This window comes from Aythya ferina (assembly GCF_964211825.1).
Source record: "Aythya ferina genome assembly, chromosome: 11".
In the NCBI taxonomy this organism is placed as follows: Eukaryota; Metazoa; Chordata; class Aves; order Anseriformes; family Anatidae; genus Aythya; species Aythya ferina.
This window is the reverse complement of record NC_140307.1, coordinates 21229604-21251904: the sequence shown is the minus strand read 5'-3', so window position 1 is coordinate 21251904 and position 22301 is coordinate 21229604. Positions and strand designations below refer to the sequence as shown.

The following is a 22301-nucleotide window of genomic DNA, read 5'->3' as shown; positions in this document are numbered from 1 at the left end:
TATTCGCCTCACAGAAAATGAGTTATTCAGTACAATGGATTCCAAAGCAGTAATTCCCTGGTTTATAGTGATGTTCACTTACGTGCACAATTTAGCTTGGAGATGAGCAGGTTAATGCCTGTGGTGTTTCTGTGTACCAGTACTAAATAACTAATAAGCTACTATTAATTCTGTGAGCAGCTTGGAAAAGAATTTGCAGTAAAAAAATAAAATAAAATAATAATAATAAAAATAATAAAAAAATAAATTAATCAAATGTAGTCCTTTCTGTTTGCAAATTGCTTGAACAGATTGTTAGATCTACTTATTTGTTTCCTGTCAGTTATTCTTTACCAAATATTATGGTGAGGAAAATTAAGTCTACTGATTCATTGCAAACTGTTTGTCGATATTGTAAATGTTCCTATATACATATATATGTACGTATAATATATGTACATATAATATATTCCTATATATATAATAATAATTTCATTTGCCATCTGTATGATTAGTCATTTCAGAAAATATTATTAAATTTCCCATGCCTTAACCTTTTCCAACACAAAATGTTATATTTCTCCAAAATCATTTTCCACAGACATTCCTAGCAATAAAACTGTTTCTCATGTGGATTCTCCACCATCTAGCCATTTGGAGTCTGTTTATCTCACAGTGACAGTCTCCACTCTAGGTTGATCAGATCCATGCTGGGCTGGCACTCTCAGTGGTCCATATGTATATAGCACTCGCAAGGAAGAACAGTAATGAAGCAAAAGCAAAGTTGTTCAAATTTCCTTCCCCAAGAATGACTGGATACACACCGCCCTTGAAAAAATAAAAAAAAATAAAAAATAAAAATAAAAAAAACCTTTTTGTCACTAAAGGTGAACTAGGAGCTAGTTATTTCAAAGTCTAATTGGTTGAACAGTAGATTAACTATTGAATAAAACTTATGACATCATTATCATTTTCTTCATATTCTTTTAAAGAATTCACTTAAGATTCTGGAATTGGTTCTTGGAATCGTGGATAATTCTTTCTTTATTCAAGTTGTTGCCTCTAACAGATAAAGTCATACCCTTCTACCAGTACAGTAGGTACTTAAAAAATGATGCTTTGGAGCAGGCTGCAAGTTCACAAATCCACTTAGTGTTGTTTACTCCTGATTATACAACTTAAGGCTAGTAATACATTATATTGCTTCTATTTTTTCATTCATGCTGGCAAATCAGATTAAATGTGTGAGTACATCTTTGGTTGATGATAGATGGTAATGAAGTTCTAGGCTGCAGCAAGCCATGGATCCCTGTCCTTCCTAACATATTGAATACCTATATACCACCCAAGCTTTTCCCTGAAGTGAGGTTTGGGAAGACTTGAATTCCGAAGAGGATCTGAAGAGACTTTTAATTTAACTCTGATTACTCTAACAAAAACAATGCGCCCGCATTTTCACAAAAATGTAGTGAGGCAAGAAAATCTATACTAAAATGAAACTTAGTCCCACATTTAGAAAATCTGCAAATTATTTGAAATCTATTACTGGCCACTTTTGATTTTATTAAAAAATGCTGACATGAAAAAAATAGCAAATCACAGTATTGCTTCATAATTTGGAAATATAACATTACAGGTAATCGAATGTAATTGTCCAGCATTTCAGGGAAGCGTTTTACATACAATGATATATATGCAAACTATATATATATATATTTGCTTACAATAATATATATAGCAAGAAAGAAAACCCTATAGCCCACTTAGAAGGGTTAAAGGTTAGGAAGTGGGAATATAAACTATGCTATGCAATCTAATTCTTGACATAATTGCATTTGGTTTTGTGCAAAAGCCACATGCAATCATGTGTTCCAAATGTAGTGTTTACTTTATAGAAATCTTTCTGTACCTCTATTAGAAACCGAGAAAGAAACTATGTAAAAGTTCAATCATTCAGCATGTTTAACCATTTATGAGTTGTTTATTAATATTTTATTAACTATTGCTTGAATGAACAGGAAAAAATGCTGCTCACCATTTCAGAGAAAATAAATGATCTTTAGTTTAAAGATTTAACATGCAAGCTTTAAGAAATTATCAGAAGTGTTGGTTGCTCTGGTATACTTACATTTCTCTAACAGGATAGATGGAAGAGTAACTGTGTTGGGTCTGTCTGAACTGGAGTCACCTTTTCCCTGCAGTAGCCCACACAGTGCTGTGCTCTGCACTCATGGCTGGAACAGAACTGATATCACTCAAGTGTTGTGTCTATTGCTGCGTAGTGCTGGCACAGCATCAGGACTCCTTCCAAGCCCCCAAGAGCCAGCAGGCTGGGGGTGGGCAAGTGATGGGGAGGGGACATTGCCAGGGCAGCTGACCTAAACCAACCAAAGGGATATTCCATAACACCTGATGTCACACTCAACAATAAAAAGGGGGGCTCTCATGGAGGAGGGGGCTGTTCCTCCTGAACAACCACTACGTGTTTTGAGGCCCTGCTTCCCAGGACGTGGCTGAACATCACTCGTTAATGGGAAGTAGAGAATAATTTTTTTTCCTCTCTCTGTGCTTCCGCGCGGACTTATTGTTTCTTTTGTTTCTTTTTTTTCTCCCCATTCCCTTTCCCTTTAATTAAACTTTTCTCATCTCAAACCTCGAGTTCTCTGTGTTCTATTTTCTCCCCCTTCCTCTTTGAGGAGAGGGGGAGTGAGAGAGCGGTTGTGGTGGAGCTCGGCTGCCCACCTGAGTAAAACCACCACAGTAACATATAATACATTGTGTTCCCTTGCATGAAGAATACAATTCCTTTTTGGTCTGTCTGGCTTTTTTCTTCTACAGACTTCATTTTCTACCTTTACTCTTTCTTGCCAGATAGCATTCTTTGCTTGTGGTAGAAATGCACCCAGCAATTGAATCACCCCCTTTCTGAAAGTGGACAACCTTGTGATGCACTTTTTAAAAGTACAAGTCGCATTTACAGCAGCTGGACTGCAACAGATTTTGAAAGATTGTGAAAAAAATATTGGTATGTCTGCCAGCAGGAAGTGTTTTTATGGATGCAAAGGCTGTACAGAAACCAGAGCTCACATTCATGCTCTCCAAGTTATGATAACGCCCCGTATATAATACAATACACATTATAATCTCTCCCAAATTTCTGTTTTACTCTGCAAGGTATATACTTTCAGGAACCATTTAATAATAATAATAATAATAATAATAATAATAATAATAATAATAATAATAATAATAATAATAATAACTAAAACAAAAAATAGTTGTTATTTTGTCTGTGATTGTTTTAAAATATCAGGTTAGTGTAGCAGATCATGCTGTTTGCACATGTACACTCTAATTCTCGGTAAAAGGGGGCGAAACTGAATTCAGTTACTGAAACATATCTAATGTTCTGTGTGACTAAAACACTAAAATTGGAGTGTAATCTGAGAGACACAAAGTTAATAGAAAAATAATATTAGTATATTTAACATTAAGAACATTTAAATGTATAGACAGCTGGGAATATAGCAGAAAAACGTGTTAGCTAGGAAGGTCCAAAGGTACACTTTTGGCAGATTGATCAGATACCAAAACCACTAAAGGAGAGTCAATCATACCCTTTGCACATAACTGAGGAAAAAAAGTTAGGGTTTTAGGTGTTAATTGGTTTGGGAGAAAAATGCAGATCATTTTCTAATAAAAATCCAGTTTGCCCTAAATCAGGTGATTCTATTTTTTACCTGAAATTTGTAGTGTGCTTAAATAAGACAAACCCAACAAATATGTTGTTAAAGGGGACTTCACTGGAGGAAAATATGATTGGAAGAAAAAAAAATATTGTAGAAGTGTCAATGAAAATGCATTATTGAATGAGGGTGCTGCCATTGAGTTTCCATAGGATTAAAGGGGAAGCCTCTATCTTTTCTGTAAAGGTCCAGATGTATGTATGAAATATTTACCACTAGAACTCATGGATGAGCCAAATACTTGCAGAACACTAAAAATGAAGTCAGGATGATGACACAGAATGAATAGTCTGAAGAGCTGCCTTAAAGAAGTGCTTTAAGACCTGCAGATGCAAAGTCACTATGAGGGTAACTGAGCACTGGCACAGGTTGCCCAGAGAGGTTGTGGAGTCTTCATCCTTCAAGACAGTCAAAAGACATGGTCCTGGGCATCCTGCTTGGGGTGGCCCTGCTTAAGCAGGGGCCTGGACCAGGTGGCCTCCAGAGGTGCCTTCTAACCTCAAACATTCCGTGATTCAGTGATATCTGAGACACTGAAATGGCTATGGTACCTAAAATGTTCAAGAGAGCATGACCATTGATTTCCTGAAAGCAAGAAGTACAAGTAATGAGGGAGTAGGCAGTAAATTAAATACCTAAGAATTCTGCTGTCCCTATTTCACAGTACGGAGATACTAAACTTTTCTGCTTGGAGTTTTGATCATCTGTGGGACACATGATTCCTAGTTAAAGTAGAGGAGGATTCAATTGGTTTGGATTATTATTAAGAGGAATAAAGGGGTTCTAAAGCAGTATAAAACGAAAGGCAGCTAAACTTTCCAGGAACAAGATCACATCAAAAACAACAGCCAGTGCAAATGTACATCCATATATATACAGGAGATGACTCTTCCATATATGGTCTCTGTCTATATATATACACATGGTGCCATGCAAATAAATTCAGGTAACAGGACAGGGACAGAGACAGAAAGCCTAAAGTGGAGTATTTGTAGTAGAGAGAAAGAAAAGCAAACAACAACAGTGGTTACAGGAGATGAAGAGTCATAGGGCAAAATCAAACACTTCATGTTCAACTGCAACAACTATCAAAAAAAAAAAAAAAAAAAGGATCAGCACCTACAGAATGCTGAGAATATTGAGAATTCCAGGGAGCAAGCCAATATTTGCCATAAGACCTTAAGTGCTTCACAAATTCTTGATTTAAATGCTCTGTAGGAAAAGAAGGCTACTATATTTGCAATTGAACTATTAGATCACCAACCAATTCAATTACAGCTAGAATCATGGGACCAGCTGCAATATGAGCCCCAGAAATATTGGTAATATTACAAATATTACAGTGGAGAAATGTAGCTGTAAGCCAGTGAAATACAGTATATGTACTCTCAGTCCAGTAAACAAAAACAAGCTGTTAATAAGAAATCTGTGAAACAAGCAGTGTTATCTCTTGGAGTCTGTAACAGCTGACAGGCAAGAATATCTTGCTGAGCACCAGCGTAGCATGGAAAAGAGCAAATTGCTTACCAAGTACCCTATAAAATACTCCCAACTGAGAGAGGGAGGACAACAGCACCCCAGTATGAAAAGGGTCAGCCACTATTCCAGCAGCCCTAACAAAGCAACTGCAGAAATGGCATGTCCTGAAAGAGCCATTGCTACATTGCTACGTCTTCTGCAACAAGAACAGTGTGGATCTGCTTCCAAATGGTGGTGACAAAGGCTTTGGTCAGCTAGAGACTGGTATTAGTAGGAAATCAGGGAAGGGGGGCAAGAAACCTGCGTGGATGAGTAAGGAGCTCATTGATAAGATCAAAAGGAAGATGAAGGTCTATGAAATGTAGAAAAAGGGCCTGTCCTTTTGGGAGTAGTATAGAAGCATTGTCAGGGCCTGCAGGGATGCGACAAGGAAGGCTAAAGCCCACCTAGACATGAGGCTTGCAAAAGAGATAAAAGATAATAAGAAGGTTTTTTGTAAGTATGTAAACAGTAAAAGGAAGACTAGGGATAATGTGGGTCCCTTGCTGAACAACAGGGGTGTTCTGGTAATGGGAGACACTGAGAAGGTGGAGATACTGAGTGCTTTCTTTGTTTCAGTCTTTGCTTCAAGGACTCCCCCTCCACTCCCCTCCCTCACTCCCTCCCCCCCCCCCCCCCAGGACTCCTCGACCCTGGGGGGAGGAGAAAGAGTCTGGGAAATTGAGATCTCCCCCCGAGTGACAAGGGAGTGTTTCAGGAGTGTCTGAGCAGGTTCAATGCACACAAATCCATGGGTCCCAATGGGATGCATCCACATGTGTTAAGGGAGTTGGCAGAGATGATTGCCGAACCGCTCTCTATCATCTTTGAAAGGTCCTGGAAACAGGAGTGGGGCCTGAAGATTGGAGGATAGCCAATGTCACTCCGGTCTTCAAGAATGGCAAGAAGGAGGATCTGGGAAACTACAGACCAGTCAGTCTCACCTCTGTCCCTGGAAAGGTATTGGAACAGCTTGTTCTGGATGCCACCTCTAAGCAACTGGAAGAGAAGAAGGTTATGAGGAGTAGCCTGCATGGATTCACCAAGGGGAAGTCATGTTTGACCAACCTTGTTGCCTTCTATGATGGCACCACCAGCTGGGTAGATGAGGGGAGAGCAGTGCATGTCATCTACCTTGACTTTAGCAAGGCTTTCAATACTGTCTCCCATGACATCCTGATAGCAAAGCTGAGAAAGTGTGGGATAGAGGAGTGAACAGTAAGGTGGGTTGAGAATTGGCTGACTGGCTGAGCTCAGAGGGTGGTGATCAGTGGTGCAGAGTCTGGCTGGAGACCTGTGACTAGCGGTGTTCCCGAGGGGTCAGTGCTAGGTCCAGTCTTGTTCAACATCTTCATCGACAACCTAGATGAGGGAATAGTGTCTGCCCTCAGCAAGCAGGCCAATGACACAAAGCTGAGGGAGGAGTGGTTGACACGCCAGAAGGCTGTAATGCCATTCAGTGAGTCCTCGACAGGCTGCAGAGATGGGCAGGAAGAAACCAAATGAGGTTTAATTAGAGCAAGTGTAGAGTCCTGCACCTGGGAAGGAACGACTGCATGTATCAGTACAGGCTGGGGGATGACCTGAAGGAGAGGAGCTCTGAGGAGAAGGACCTGGGGGTCCTGGTGGACGACAGGTTGACCATGCGTCAGCAGTGTGCCCTGGTGGCCAAGAGGGCCAATGGGATCCTGGCGTGCATTAAAAGGAGTGTGGCCAGCAGGTCAAGGGAGGTGATCCTCCCCCTCTACTCTGCCCTGGTCAGGCCTCACCTGGAGTACTGTGTCCAGTTCTGGGCTCCCCAGTACAAGAAAGACAGGGATCTCTTGGAAAGAGTCCAACAGAGGGCCACAAAGATGATATGGGGCCTGAAGCATCTTCCCTATGAAGAAAGGCTGAGAGACCTGGGTCTGTTCAGCCTGGAGAAAAGAAGACTGAGAGGGGATCTCATCAATGTGTATAAATACCTGAGGTGTGGGAGACAGAGGGATATGGCCAACCTCTTTTCAGTGGTTTGCAGGGACAGGACAAGGGGCAATGGCCCCAAGATAGAGCACAGGAAGTTCCGCACCAACATGCGAAAGAACTTCTTCACGGTGAGGGTGACAGAGCACTGGGACAGTCTGCCCAGGGAGGTTGTGGAGTCTCCTTCTCTGGAGATATTCAAGGCCTACCTGGACGCCTACCTGGGCAGCCTGCTGTAAGGAACCTGCTTTGGCAGAGGGGTTGGACCCGATGATCTTTCAAGGTCCTTTCCAACGCCTTCAATTCTCGGATTCTGTGATTAACTCAGAACCACTCAATGCTGAAGAACGTTACTCATGATCAGCTGCCAGGGGACTCTTGCGTGGTTTGCTAGTGTTCAGGAATGGCAATTTCATGTTAAATTATATAAGCCCTACTGTCACTTGACAAAGTTTTCTTCATCCTGTGATAATTACCTCCAAAAATGAGTAACCATGGACATATATTCTTTTCAAGAAATATTCTAGTTTAAACTGAACTTAGTATTAACTGGATGAGGCACCTTCCAGATGTTAAGATTAGAGCAGATAATTGTTTTACTTTAGGAAATGGAAAGGGGAAAGGGAAAATGATGCAGTGCTATAACATCAAGCTACAGGGATTTCTAAGTAGGAAAAACAAACAAACAAAAACCTAAGAACCATCCAAATGCTAAGAAACTTGGAGAAACCACCACAAAAGGTGAAAGTATTCAGCAATGTCATGAGGTGGAAAATCATCTTGGTTTCTACACATTGCATCATAGAAAAGCAGTTGGTGAGTGCAGTCAAGAAACAGCATCAAGGTCTCTGCTGTTATGACTTGCATTCATATCTGAGCAGAATTCACCTTCTGAATTGCACTACAAGCAGTTCCTTGGAACAGGAGGTAACTGTCAACCACAGCCAGTTCCTACGGTATTTTAGCAAGAAAGATCCTAGCCTTTAGAAAACCTAGCACAGCACCTAGCAGGACAGGTAGATAACAGGCTATGATGCTGTTTACTCATGGCCATATGTCAAGGAGCAAGCACCACTCCTTATTACCAGCTGGTGGATGTTTCTCACGTAGACAAGCAGCTTTTTGGTGTTGGTTTTACATATCAAATAACTCTTTTGGAGGTTTTCTTGTTGGCACTAGGGGCCCCAGAACATTATTCCATGCTGAACAAGACATTCCATTTGATTGGCACTTCAATATCTTATTTTTAGGTATTGGAAAGAAAAATGAAAGAAACGGAGGGTGAAATTCAGGCCCCCTGTGTTGGCCCTGTGTTATCCAGCAGCTCAGCGTGCTGATGCCCGGGGCTCCATTCACTTTGTTGTCAGTGATTCGCATCCACTTCCCTGTATTCTAGATGAGAGTCACCCATGAGGCTTTGAAGCAGGGCTTCTTCAGTTGCTCTTGCTGTAGTCCCCTTGAACTCCATTAGGAAATAAATGCTGATGGAGAAGTAAGAGCAGAAGGCTCAAGTCTCCTGGTTCTCACCTAAAAGAGAGAAGAATGTGATCTAATTCCTCCTCCAGTTAATGTTATTTGTATACAGCGGAATAGTGTTGACAGGAAAATAATATCCTCTTCTCTCTTCTTACACCCCCCAAAACCCTACAATTTAGTAGATCAACAATGTGAATTGGAAATCACTTGGGCACGGAACAGAAATAGACCTGGTTCTCATACATGTTTTGAAATTTCCCTAGCCCTTAAGACACTGGAAAAATTTCCCTGGCCCTTAAGACACTGGAAAAACATAAGATTTGTGAATCTTATCCTGAAAATACCCAACCAAAACTATTCAGCAAAGATAATTCAGAACTGCAAGTATTTGAGTATAAAATACTTACTGCATAGGAAAAAAAAATCACCCAGCCTTTATCTACAATTTTGTTTAAAGGGAACTAAGCAGAAATCCCAGGCAATTAAGTTACTAATATAAGATGGACATATTCTCACAACTTGAAACAGAGACATTATATTAGGAAGAAGCGGTGATGGGGGGGGGGGGGGGGGGCGGCATTCTATTTTCCAGTAATGAATGTTCAATTGAGATTTCAATTGAGATCATATATGGGATGGTAAGGGAAGTGTAAGGAGTGTAATGATGACCGTAAAAAGAGATTTCTGCTCCATGGAGACACAGTGTAACTCTGCAAAGGGGATTGTAGAATACAAACACAGAAACTGACCCGGCTTTAGCACATACAAGCAGACAGAAATGTAATCAGAAACGTGAAGGGGCACTACTGCACCTACTGAAATGCCCTGTTCAGACAGTGGGCAGACAGCGGCATGCTGCAGTGAAATGTGAATGATTTGTTGCCATATGGGAACCTCAGCAAAAGGTATCTTCTCAGTGTCCTCAGAGCCTTCTGCAAAGAGGGGTCAGGCGTGCCCAAGCCAGCAGGGCTCCATCCAGCCTCCATCCTGCCCCTCCACCCCCATGAAGCAGAGGAGCTGCATCAAGGCTCCACCCTTCAGGCTGGCCTCCTTCATGGTGGCACTAACAGGAAAACGTTGCAAAGCAGTGGCAAGCAGCGAGTCTGCTCCCAAAGCCTGGGGCAGAACAGGCATCTGAGAGCTGCAAGGAGAAATGAGGTCAGAAAACTTGCGAGATTCCACACAGAAAAATTAAAGCAGCAACAGTTGTGGAGCAAATCAGCCACTGCCAGTAATAATGGGGTGTCGGCCTGAACAAGCATGTGTATTTCTAATGGACAGAGTGCCCAAAGGGAGCACAGAGGGCTGTAGGACTGCTTGTCCTTCAGCAAGTCCACTGGTGGGAGAGGGAGAAGAGCAGACTGGAGAAGGCATCAGCAAGTTAGTCCCCCTGCTTAGTGCTGCAGAACTTCAGGAGAAAAAAACACAGGGTGTATCAGCATCCTCGCCCGTGCACAGGTATTGCTTCCCTCTCTAGCAATCCCGTTCCCCATTTGTAAGGCATCTGTGCCCAGGCAAGGGTGTGAGTGTTTCCTGAAGGGTTATGACTGAGGAAGGTAAGCTGCAAAATACTTCCTCTTCAGTATGCTTTAGTTTCCATTTATTTCCAAAGGCAGTATCTGGATTGTGAACTCAGGTTTGGATGCCCCAGATCATCAGTTTAGTTGGGGACTGTCTGTTCGTTTGTCTCCTTTGTGGGAAAGGACAGTGAAACAAAGAGGTTCAGACTATAGGCATCGTGTTTCAACCCTGAAATGTGACATTGTAACAGAGACTAGAAATAAAACAAGCTGCAAAAAGCGAGCTGAAATGTACACTTCGAGGTTCAGATTTGGAGCTAACCGCCTCCGGTGCTGACTGAGAGCTGGAGCGTTCCCAAAGTCATTGCTGCCGAGTCTGCGGGTGCCGAACGGAAGAAGCGAGCCCCGGCGAAGTTGGGAGCGGGGCGGCGGGGGCTCGGCGGGGGCTCGGCGGGGGATGGCGGCCGCGTCCCGGGCAGGAGCCAAAGGGGAGGGCGGGGCGGGGCGGGGCGGGGCCGGGCAGGTGCCGCGGACAATGGGGCCCGCGCGGGGCGGGGCCGGGCAGGTGCGGGGCGGGGCGCGGAGCGGAGCGGAGCGGAGCGCGGCCGCTCGGGGTCGGCCCCTGCCGCCAGTCGCGGAGTTCGCCGCGTCGCCAGCCGCGCCCGGAGTCGCGCTCTGCCCCGTTGCAGCCCCCGTAAGTCCTGCCGCCGCCGCCGCATATTCATCGCCACCCCGCTGCTGCCGCCGCGGAGTTGGCCCCGCCGGGGTGCCGGGCGCTGCGCGGGGCGAGCCGCGCCCCCTGCCCATTGTTTTCCGCTGGGGGTGAGAGGGGGCCCAGCTGGGCTGGGGAGAGCCGGGGGATGCGCGTCTGTCCCCGGTGCTGGCGGCGCGGAGCCGTGCGGTGCCCGCGGGCGCTGTCACTTTCCGGCCGTCCCCGCAGCCGGAGGCTCGGCGGGGCGCGGGGACGCTGCCCCCGCTGTTAGCTTCCCGGGCGGGCGTCCCCGCCCCGCCTCTGCCAGGGGCTCCGCAGAGGCCGCCAGCCCCTTGGCCCCCGCGGCCGGCGGGTGCGGAGCCGAGCTTCCTGCGGCGAGCCCTCGCCGCCGACTGGTGCCCTTCCCGGGCGCTGCCCCCCCTGGCCCCGGCCTTGGCCGTCGTGAGCGCGGGGGGACTCCGCGGCCCTTCCCCGCCTGTGCGCAGCGATCGCTGCCTGGCGGCAGGAGCAGCCGCCCCGCCGCACCGGGCGTGCTTGGGGCTTCGGGGGGCTGACGGAGGAGGGCGGCATGCCGGAGCACGGAGTCTGTGGTCCCCGGGAGGAGCAGCCCGGGCACCCCTCTGTCTAACTGGGAGTTCGGTTGGAAAGGGGAAATCCTTGGCACGGAGCTGGTGGTGTGGCTACGGAAAGTGCTATGTAATTCCTTTGAAGGAGGAGGAAGGCTTGAAGTGATTTCTGAAACGGGATATAAGCTTTTTACAGGAAGAAAATGTTTGCCTTATTTGTCATCAATATAGCCGTTTATTCTCTTTCTGCTGTTGTAGCAATTTGTTTTTGTTTTCCAATTTATTGCCCTTTTCGCATTGATTTTCTATTGATTAAATTCATTTTCTTGCCTGTCGCCATAGATGTTGGTCTCTGATCCAATCATTAGCAGTGTTTGTAGCTACAGTTCAGTTTCTGCCCTCATCTTAAGAAAAAGGGGGGGGGGGAAATATAAGCAGTGCCCTTATTCTTTTCCCAACTTCGAATGTATAGGATTCATTCAACATCAATCCTTTTACTGTTTGTGTTCTTTTTCAAATGTTAACGGAACTTGGTCTGTTTCAGGCAGGTCTCGGTTAAGAGAGAAAGTGACGTACAAAAGCTTGGCTACGTTTAATGATCATTCTAGGTTCTCAATTACAATTGCGTTCCTCAATTATAAGATGTGAGTTGCAAGTCTGTGCGTCTCTTTTAAGGCATATCCCCACCCTGCTTTCTTGGTCACGTATTTTTCCTCTATGCCAAAACATTTAGCGATCAGCAAAAGCAGGGTGTTTTTGGTTTTGGTTGGTTTTTTTTTGGTTTTGGTTTAAAATGGTGCTTGAATACACAGGATTCCTATAATATATATATTTTTCCTTTCCTGAGAAAAACAAAGGAGTTTAGATGTATGTAAGAAAGAGTTTAATAGACTGTGGAGAACTAGAGATTTCTTTCTTTTGCTAAAGAACCCTTACCAATGTTTATTGAATTTGCTCGTCTGCATGAAGAAAAGAACTGTTGTTTTGTTATCTAGCAGATGTAGGAAGATTGACGGCTACAAATTGTAAATCTATGAAGGATCTGTCCATGGCACAATTTTTAGTTCATTTAAATAGTTATCCTACACATCTTGTAATTTGCAAAATTATATAAACAAGATCAGTAAGTTTTTATGAAGAAGATATAAATGCAATAAATATACCGTAAAAATTTTGAAGCTCTTTGGGATAATTAGCAGAGCACAGTCTTGCTTGAAGTATGATGTTAATACAGTTAATTTAAATTCAAATATGGGCACACCATTGTAAATATTATACTGTAGAAAAGAAATATATATTTTTAAACATGCTACTTCTGTCAGAAGAACTTGAAGTATAATAGTCTTTGTTAAGATGAAGAGAACATCGTTGATGTCATGGCGTGCTTTGCATTTTTAAATGGAATCTAATGAATTGCAAACGTTCATTATGCCACCAGTGATTGCTGAAACTTTTCAGGACCCCAAAATAGGGAGTTATTTGTGTACTGTTACTCACATGTTTTCTGATTATGGCTTGACTGTAAAAACAATAATAAATAAAAAAGGCATTGTTCTGAAATTAATTCTCTGCTAGCTCCAGATCTTTTGTTGGTCTACTTCTGTCTTGTAAGACTGTGTTTAAACACCCCGGTGGGCTCAGGTTAGAGAACTTTCTGCTGGGAAGTGGGGGAAGCTGTGGGAAGGGGCTGGTAGCAGCCTGTTGGATCTTGGAAGAGTTAAGGGTGGGTAACATGCCAGGGAAGGTCAGGCTTGCCAATTGTCTCAAAAGGCAGAGAGGTCAAATTTCCAAAGGTCAAAGAGTGATATGCTAATTTTAATGCACATCATATATAAATATTGCTCAGCTTAACACATCAGGATGCTAAGAATAAATATCTCTTGGTCTGTGCCTTTTAGATAAATGTTATCTTTAACAAATTGCTCTTACTTAACTATGATGTGTAATGGCTAACGTTCTTCTAATGCTATTTCATTCTCTATGCGCTTTCTGCTTATTTTTCTATTTCTAATGGCCGCTGTTCTTCTAAGGCTATTTCATTCTCTATGGGCCAGTGGAAATGGGCTATGTTTATGGGTCCAGGACAACTTACAACCTTTGAATGCCTTGGTTCATAACTATTCTTGGCACTGCACAGTGTGGTCTGTCAGTTTCCAAACATTGGGGGGTTTTGAAACCTGGGGGGTCTCGAGTTCAGTTTCATTTCCCCTTCTGTTCAGTCCCCTTGGCTGTGTGGCAGTGGTGGTCAAGGCAGACAGCAGTGATGCCCATGTCATCTTCTTGCTGGCCATGCCCGCTGTAGGTGAACATCCATCAGGCCCAAAGGCTGATAGGCTGCGCCACTGCAGATAAAACAAGGTGGTTGCTTTGGGGATGTAGACAGAGAAGGGGGCTGATGTCCTTGCTTGTTTACTGGAGATGCTTACTGGCAATTTCTCACTGAACTCTGCTGCTCCTTGCAAATGTTTTAAATTTATTTTTAACTATTGTCTCTCAGTACTTTATCTTGAGGCTTAATTCCTACTGTGGCACTATATTCTTAGATTAATTCAAACCTATGTGTATTTAAAATGCAGGAGACCCTTTTATAAAAGCCAGGGTCTGTTCTCCAGGGCTGGAGAAAGTGTACCATGGTATTTGTTGTTTTGTGGGACTCCCCATGCCACACAGCAGTTACACTGATTGTCCCTGCTACTCTGGGTGATCCTTGACTGAATTGCTGTGGGACTGAACTGAGGTGGGAACTACAAGAGAGTGTCCCTCTGCAGGAGCTGCAGGTCATAAAAAGAGTTCTAGGATGGATCAGAAGTAATAAAGTATTGGTGATCTTCAAGGAAGTGCTTAATGCCCAACTCTCTTCCATGGCAGAAAGCAGGCAGTAAGGATGTCTGATACAAGGGGAGTAAAGTTTTAATGGAGAAAAATCTGCATCTCAAACTGATGTGGGTAACTTAATAGTGAACTAATGTAAATGGTATCAAGAAAACCAGACAAATCTTGAAGATTATAAATCAAAGTAAAAGAAGAGGGGAGAAAGGTGCACTGTTTCTGAAGGCTGATATCTGACTGTTTTAGAGCTAGAAACTCTCTACGAGAGAACTACGGGGGTGTTTTTTTCTTTTTTTCTTTTTTTTTCTTTTTTTTTCTTTTTTTTTCTTTTTTTTCATTTTTTTCTTTTTTTTCTTTTTCTTTTTTTCTTTTTTTTCTTTTTTTTCTTTTTTTTCTTTTTTTTCTTTTTTTTCTTTTTTTTTCTTTTTTTTTCTTTTTTTTTCTGATGATATAAGACAGCTATTCTTCCCTTGTATGCTGAAGATCACTTGACTTTATCATACAATTCAGATGTTTAAGATGAGGTTTTTGGGCATTGTGTTTCTCACTGTGTTCTGCTCTTGTGGCAGGCGTGCAAACACAGTAAGTGTTCATGGTGCCCTTAGCTGAGGGACTGTTCCTTTAGCTTGAGTGGGAAAGATCTCTGCTTATAAGAGAGGCTTTTGAGTTCTTTCTTGAGTAGGAGTTCCTATCAGTTTTACAGTAGTATTTTTAAGAAGCTTCAGTTACTTATTCCTAACTTTTTTCACTAATGAGAGCTCACCTTTCCATCTCCCTGACTCTTTTCTGTGAGCTTAGTTTCCACTGAAGCCACCCTGTGTGTTCAGTTAGGTTGTAACTCCCGTTACAAAGTCAACTTTTGCCTTTCTTTAGTCTGCCACTTCTGGTTTTGATCATCTTCCCTCAGTTCTCAGAAATATTTCAGATTCATTAATAACTTCTCCCACTGATACACCACTTCTGTATCCTGTAGTCTAGCCAATTTTTTCCAGTCCAGCTGTTCGGTTTGCTCACCAGCTCTAAGATCTCTTTACACCTACAACTTCTCCCACTTCAGAGCTAGTCGTGACAGTGTGGCAGCACACATTTTCTTTCTCCAGCTGTAGCACGTGTTGTTTTTGAACTTCAATTTTCGTGCCACTAATACTGTATGTGAACTCACCCCTGAGAAGAGACAATGGTTCTATGGAATGGGGTGATCCATCCATGGACTTGATAGCCAGCAGAATCGGTGCTTAAGGATTTGAATTATCTGTCTGTGCAAGGGCAGAACCATTGCACAGTTCATGTAAATGATGTATGTGGTCCTAGTTTTCTTTGTTAAAAATTTGACTGACAGACTGCAGATGCAGTCTCTTTTTTTTTTTTTTTTCTAGAATAAAAGGCATCTTCTCAAATTAACAGCCTTTCTCTTTTTTCGTTGCTAGCCTTCCAAGGCACAGAAGTTTTTCTTGATCTATTCCCTTCCACAGAGCTTAGTTTTATCCAAAAAATTGTAGTAGAAGCTTTTTGTGAGAGCCTCAAGTACAGAGTTCTGCTTTATTACAGCTGCTCAAGAAAGGAGCAGTCCCACCCTGGATTTTCTTCATGGGTGGTAGCTTCTTGCTAGTTCATAATGGGAAATATTGTTGTCATTTCAATATTAGCCCAAGATACAAAATATATTTTAAGTGTTCCAGCCTCATTTATGTGTATTTGAGGAGGGAAAGGGAGGTAAGGAAAGAGAGTGAGTTCTTCACATATAATGAAAGAGCACAGGATTGAGTCAGACCTAGCCAACCTGAAAATGTCAGATCATAAAGAGCAGCATTTTGGAATTGGGGTTGAAGCAAGGAGATCCACTTCTGCTTCTGCCATTTCAAGCAAGTAATACTTCTTTCACTTTCCCATAATTCAAAGAACAGGTGAATGAACCTGTCTATGGCTGCAGAATTAAAAAGAAAAATCACCTTTGGAAGGAAGGGAAAACAACTTCTTTGCAAAGCAAAAGATCAAGATGGGATATTTCAGCAAACAATAAAAAATTACACAAAAAGTTAGCATGAGAATGTGGGTTTATAATGCGAAGCCTTGTGAAGTAATTTCTCTTACTATTTCATATCCTGAGATTTTTCACATTTTATACAAACAATCACAAATTCAAGTGTCCAAAACTTTAAAACTTGAACTTATCTTTTCTAGACAATCTCCAGATGAAACTCAATTGCACTATGCCATTTTTCTCCCAAAAAATTCTTGTGAATTGCCAGTCCTGTTCTGTGTGTCAACCCTTCCTGCCTGCCATTTACTGACTATTATTCTTACCCTGCTATTAAATCAGAAGTGTTATTAGTCAAATCTATGTTCTTATTGTGCTTCACAGCTACAGAATGAATTTTCAGAAAAGCAGTAGCTCTGGTGTTGTGTGTGATGATATGTAGGTACTATGCCTATGGATGGGTGCCTTGCAGCACATACAAATATTAAAATACAGGATTAGATTGGGTTCTCTCATGCAACTTTGGATTGCATTTATCAGTGGAATCTTCCTTCAGTCTTCTGTCTTTTGATGGCAAACATTACAGCTTTTACCAGAAAAGAAAAAATTGGGGATTATATATAAACTCACTTTGTTTTGTTTAGATAGGAGTAAGTAGGCTGAAACTACCAGCAGGCTTGTCAATTCCAGTGTGCGAATGTATAGCACTACTATTTATTTATTTTTAAATATTGCCTTTATGCTCCTTTGTGTTACTTTCATAGTCTTTTTTTTTTTTTTTTTTTTTTTTTTTTTTTTAAAAAAAAAAAGGGGGGGGGGAAGTTAGGGATTTTTGTCCTTTTCCTTGGTCTCTGAGCAGGGTTTGAACCCTTGAATCCCCAGGCAAGTGTGTTTCACCAGAAATATTGAACTGGTAAGGAAAATAACTGCTTCTTCTTGAACTTTGTTAGTAGAGAAGATGGCAAATACTTCCAAGATTGCTGGGATCAAGAGTAGAATGTCAGCAGATCTTGCGATCTCATTCAGATCTGAAAGAACATTCCAATCCACTCATTGAGATACAGGTCCTGGCAACTGGGCACTTTATTTGCAATACATATTTTGTCTCCAGTGCCCCATACAAAGATGACCTGAGTTCTTGTTCCAGACTTCTCCACTGTTCACCCGTCACCTCCCTTTCATTTTTCCATTCCAAAGCTGTTTCTCACAGATCTTGCCTGGTCACTGATCTTTCCTAACAGGCTCCCAGTCCCTGTTCCCACTTCCTATGTAGGTCACTGACCCCAGTGTTTCTCTATTACTCTCACTTTTACTTTCCACACAATCTCACTTGTTTGCTCTATAGCCTCCTTACTCCTATTGTATTCTGGTCATGAGTCAACTTTCACTCCTTTTCACTAAAAGCTAACAAAAACCCATTCTTTCTCCAAACTGCTTGAAGTTATGAAGAGTCTTACCTGCTGCTTGCCTAGGTAGCCAAAGCTGTGCTGGATCCACCAGAAAAAAACAATTGCTATGTTCTTGAACATGCGAGATAAAATACATTGAGCATGTGCTAAATGTCCAGAGAATGCAGCTGCTAAACTGTAAATCTCTATAGAGAATTTCCCATGCTTATAAAGTAGACTAGCTTCTCTTTTTCCTTGTGAAAAATTTATTTAATTAGAGCGTGTTGATAAGAATGACAACATTTTTAAATGCCAGGACTCTCCACCAAATAGGAGTGTCTCAGATTTTCTCAGGCATGTTTTGTCCATGTTAACACATTCTCAATTTCTCTTAGCAAACTGTATTTAGTAAACTATGCAATGCTGATGAAGCATTTATTTGAGAGAACAAAAAAAAAAAAAAAAATATGATTTTTATTCCCTTGTGTAAAATTTTGGCATAATGACGCTTTTGCAAAGCTATACCGAGCTATACCTATAAAAGTCTCCTGTAATTGATGGTGTTGGGCAACCTTCGATAGGCACCCATCCTACCTTTGATACCCCAAGGATAGTCCTTAACATTTTATACTGTGCAGATAGGTGCCCAGTACTACTAGTTTGTGCCTGTACAGCACTGCATTGATACTAAAGTTAGTTAATTAAGAAAAACAATGTGAACACAAATGGAGTGCTCTGCTGCCAGGCCTCCTGCATATGCAGTAGTTCAAGAACTCCCACAAAGTACTTTTGTATGCAGTATACTTGTGAATGCCTTGGAGGAAGGGACTATGCATTGAAAAGGAATTACATCTGTGGGTGTACAACTAGCAGGTCTACAAGTGTGTGAGTGAGAGGGAGAAAATATGTGATAATGTTGGTATCGAAGATTTCAGTAGCAATCCAGTGTACGATGACTGTGTTACTCACAATTGGAAGAGATCTCTATTGGTGGATAGATGCAGAGAGTGAAAGAGATTGCTATATGTGTAAGCATGTATCTGCTTGGGAACAAGGTGGAGTGAAGACAAAATGCAGTTAAATCTTAAAGCACTACAAGTTGAGAAGCAACGCTGTTCTGTAACTATTTTACCTTGTAGAAATGATCGCATACATGGCTTAGCTCATTTTCTGGGAGCATGGAGTTTTTGAAGATTGCAATTAATCACTAAGTGGGGATTTGCCTTGTCAGGCTTTCAATTAAGGAAAAGGAAAAAAAAAAAAAAAAAAGTTTTACAACTTAATTTTGTATTTGTAAAGAGGAAGTAAATAATTTTTGTGGGGCTTTTTTCCTTTATTTAAGTTGTAAATGTAAAATACTTCTTATGGATGTGTTATTTCAGTGTGCTGTGAGCATTTAACAGACATAGTCATTGAGAAATTGTTGAAAAAGCTGTTGCCACTTTAATTTCTGGCAGACAGTCTATAATCCAGTTTGTCAAATGAATTTTCTTGATTGCCTTGCAATGTATGCAAAGTACTTAAAAAAAAAAAAAAAAAAAAAAAAATCAAAATTACCTCTGAAGATGTTGGGGGGAGGAGAAGGATACAAAAGAAAACAGAGGAAAATTCAGCTTTCTTCTCTTAGTTAAGTATAAAGAAAATGGTACTGTATAAAGGCAGCACAAAAGACATAACAGAAATGTATAATGAGAGCAATCAAGTTCTTCAAAATGCTGGATAGTTGTACTGTAGGAAAAAACAACAACAACAACAAAAAACAGTTCACTGATTAAAACAATCGAAAATGTACTTGTTTTTATTCAGTAAGCTAAACTTAATCTATCAAACAAACTTGCTGTCTGACTTTCACCTGAACTGATGAGGTATTCAAGAGGTAGGTTCTGTAGGATTTTTGAATGTGGGGTGCTTCCTTTAGTTGGTGGGTGTCCCCCTGCCTGTAAGTCCCCTGCTCAGAGCTGCTGCAAAGATTAGGAATAATTTATTTAATTTCTTCTATTGTGTTATTTAGTGTGTTTCACAATGCACATAAACAATTGTTATCCGTTTTATAGAATTTTCAACTTATACTGAATTTGCTAACTACACCACAGCAGTGAAAAATATTTTTCCTATGTATTTTGGGGCTATAACTACTCTTAAGTCTTTTTGTTGTGTGTGTGTTTTTGTTTGTTTGTTTTTTTATCCTAGTTTATATTATTCTTACCAAAATAATGCTTACAGTATTTGTCAGAAATCTGTGGAGGGCAAAGAGCTAAACTCTTACCAAACAGACAGGGTTTCACAGAGAAGTGAGAAAACACTTTGCAAGATTCATGGTATGAATTAAGCTGCTAGTTGATTAGGTTTTGCAGCTATTTTTCCAGCCACACAAGAAAGGCCAGTGTGTGGTACAATAAATCTAGAGATCTTAGACTCTGGTATTCCTGTGTCTTAGCCTCTCAATTTCTAAAATGTCAGTAGTAGTTAAAAATCAGAAAATTCTGCTTGGTATTCTGAGCAATGTGCCTTTGAAGCCAGGCTGGAGGGAGCAGCATGTTTGTTGCCTTTTGGCTGAAATCCTTAAGAACCCTTGTCTGGAGAAAAAGTTCTGTGGGAAAAGACCTTCTCGGGCTGTTGCCAGGAGGTGTCACTACAGTTCAGGAGTAACTGTTTTGTCCCTTGAGAAACACTTTAGTAGTTTCAAGGTCTCATTAGATATAAGTGCGGGTATCATCAGGTCATCAGGTGCAACGATATACTGCCCTCTATTTATCATTTCTAAAGAAAGAACACGATATTGTCCAATCTACTAATTAATGTATCGCCAAGTAAAGAGATTATTGTATGTATGCTAAACGAGTTGACCTCAAAAATACACATTCTACATTGATATTGAAATATGTATGCAGTGTGATACTGTGTACTGTGTAATTCCTTTGGGGAATTAGTGCTTACATGGTGCTGTCTGATGCAGTCATTTGTACTCCCTTGGTCCTATTCATCTTTAAGTGATGTAGCAGAATTTTAGCAGTCACTGATCAGATGTATTACGCTAGGATTAGCATGGCAAGATATTTGTTGAAAACCAAGAGAGTAAAAGTGGCCGTTGTAAAGAGATGGAGTCATGAGCAGGTTTGGGAACCATAACCTTAAACGCTACTGATACCACTCTTTCAAAACAATTTAAATAATTTATTTTAATGCATGAGAAGCTTTTTATTCTCAATCAGTTTTGCACAGCATATTATATGTATTTTATACAGCCTGCTAATGAGCTGAAGACTTGTTAATTATGTGTGCGTGGAATGGCATAGCTGTTGAATTATGCACATTATTTTTCCTTACAATGAAGTCTTCCTATTAACTGTATCTCTCCTGGCTGAAAATACACCTCAGGTTACTAACCCATCTTTTGTCATTTAATTATCATCAATCTTAAGGCTTTGTTTGTGCGAAGAGTTTTTCTGAAAGTTGAGTAGTCTAGACAATAAAAATACACTCTTTAAAAGTAGCTTCTTGTGTTGCATAAAATAGCTGTTGGGAATTGTATATCACCTGAAATAAAAGGAGGAAAAAAATAAGGGAATGTAAAATCTGGAATGGTTTACTTTTTTTTTTTCCTCTGTCTGGCTTGTAGTACATTAGTTTTCCTACTTAATAAATACTTAATATCATCCTCTTGACTTGGGGAAAAAAATCAGACTGAAATTATATGTTAATTACAACAAAAATTGTATTATGCCAGATCACTGTTGTGAGCATTGGAATCTAAGCAGGGGCATGTGCTCTACTTCCTGAATGTATTACTCTTACAAAGAGTATAAAACATAATGGTAAAGCTGATCAGGTCTTTCGTACTTTGGATAATTCCAGCAAGCTACAAAAATATGTGATACTAGTTACTAAGCAGTGCCTTTTATATGTAGACTTGGTGTCTAGTATATATTCTAAATCAATACGTGGAAATTTTCAAAATTCTGTCTAAACTGCTTTTCAGTTGAAAACATTGCTTCTTTCAAAGAAAACAACCAACCAAAAAAAAAAAAAAACATGGCAACAAAATATTCCTGGTCCTTCCATTTTCAGTACAGAAAAAAATGGCATGTATTTTTTTTTTTCTTCCTTCCCCCTAAGATAGTATTGTCAGAAATGTGGAAAATTTGTGGAAGTGGAATTGGGTAATGAAAAGTCATTTTGCTAAAGATTTCTGAAACTTGGAGGGGGAGGGGAACAGAGAGAAAGAAAGAAAGTAAGGCTGTAGTAGTGGTATTATGCACAGTAATAAAAAGGAACTACAATTATATTTAATGTCTTGAGTTTGTTGTCTTTTATTTGTTGCTGTATATTCCAGTGTGGATAAAGGAGTTGTATATTACTGAAATAAGCAGCATAAAAGTGTTGGACCATCTTCATCACAGGCTTTGGTTACATAAATCAGTATTACCCACAACAAACAGAAAACATTTGCAATAGTATCACTTGAAAACATGATCAGGAGTTATTTGTTCACACTCTAAGCTGCATTAATAAACTCAGTACTGGGGGACTTGTATTTTTTTCTCTAGTTATTGGGTGATTTTGTGATCCATAAAGAATTAAAAAAGGAGAAGAAGAGGAAAAAAAAATTAAAAAATGCTATGGTGTG

General features: G+C 40.9%; 1 protein-coding gene across 4 annotated transcripts in view; it reads left to right on the top strand.

Moving 5' to 3' along the window:
• Positions 1–10790: 10790 nt before the first annotated feature.
• Positions 10791–22301, top strand: part of SEMA6D (semaphorin 6D) — a 245777-nt gene continuing 234266 nt past the window's right edge. For 2 of the 4 annotated variants that reach the window (XM_084531975.1, XM_084531974.1), the window contains exon 1: positions 10791–10895. The gene's annotated coding sequence lies outside the window, so the exon portion shown is untranslated. The remainder of the gene's footprint in view (positions 10896–22301) is intronic. The other 2 variants (XM_084531972.1, XM_084531971.1) reach the window with 2 other exon arrangements.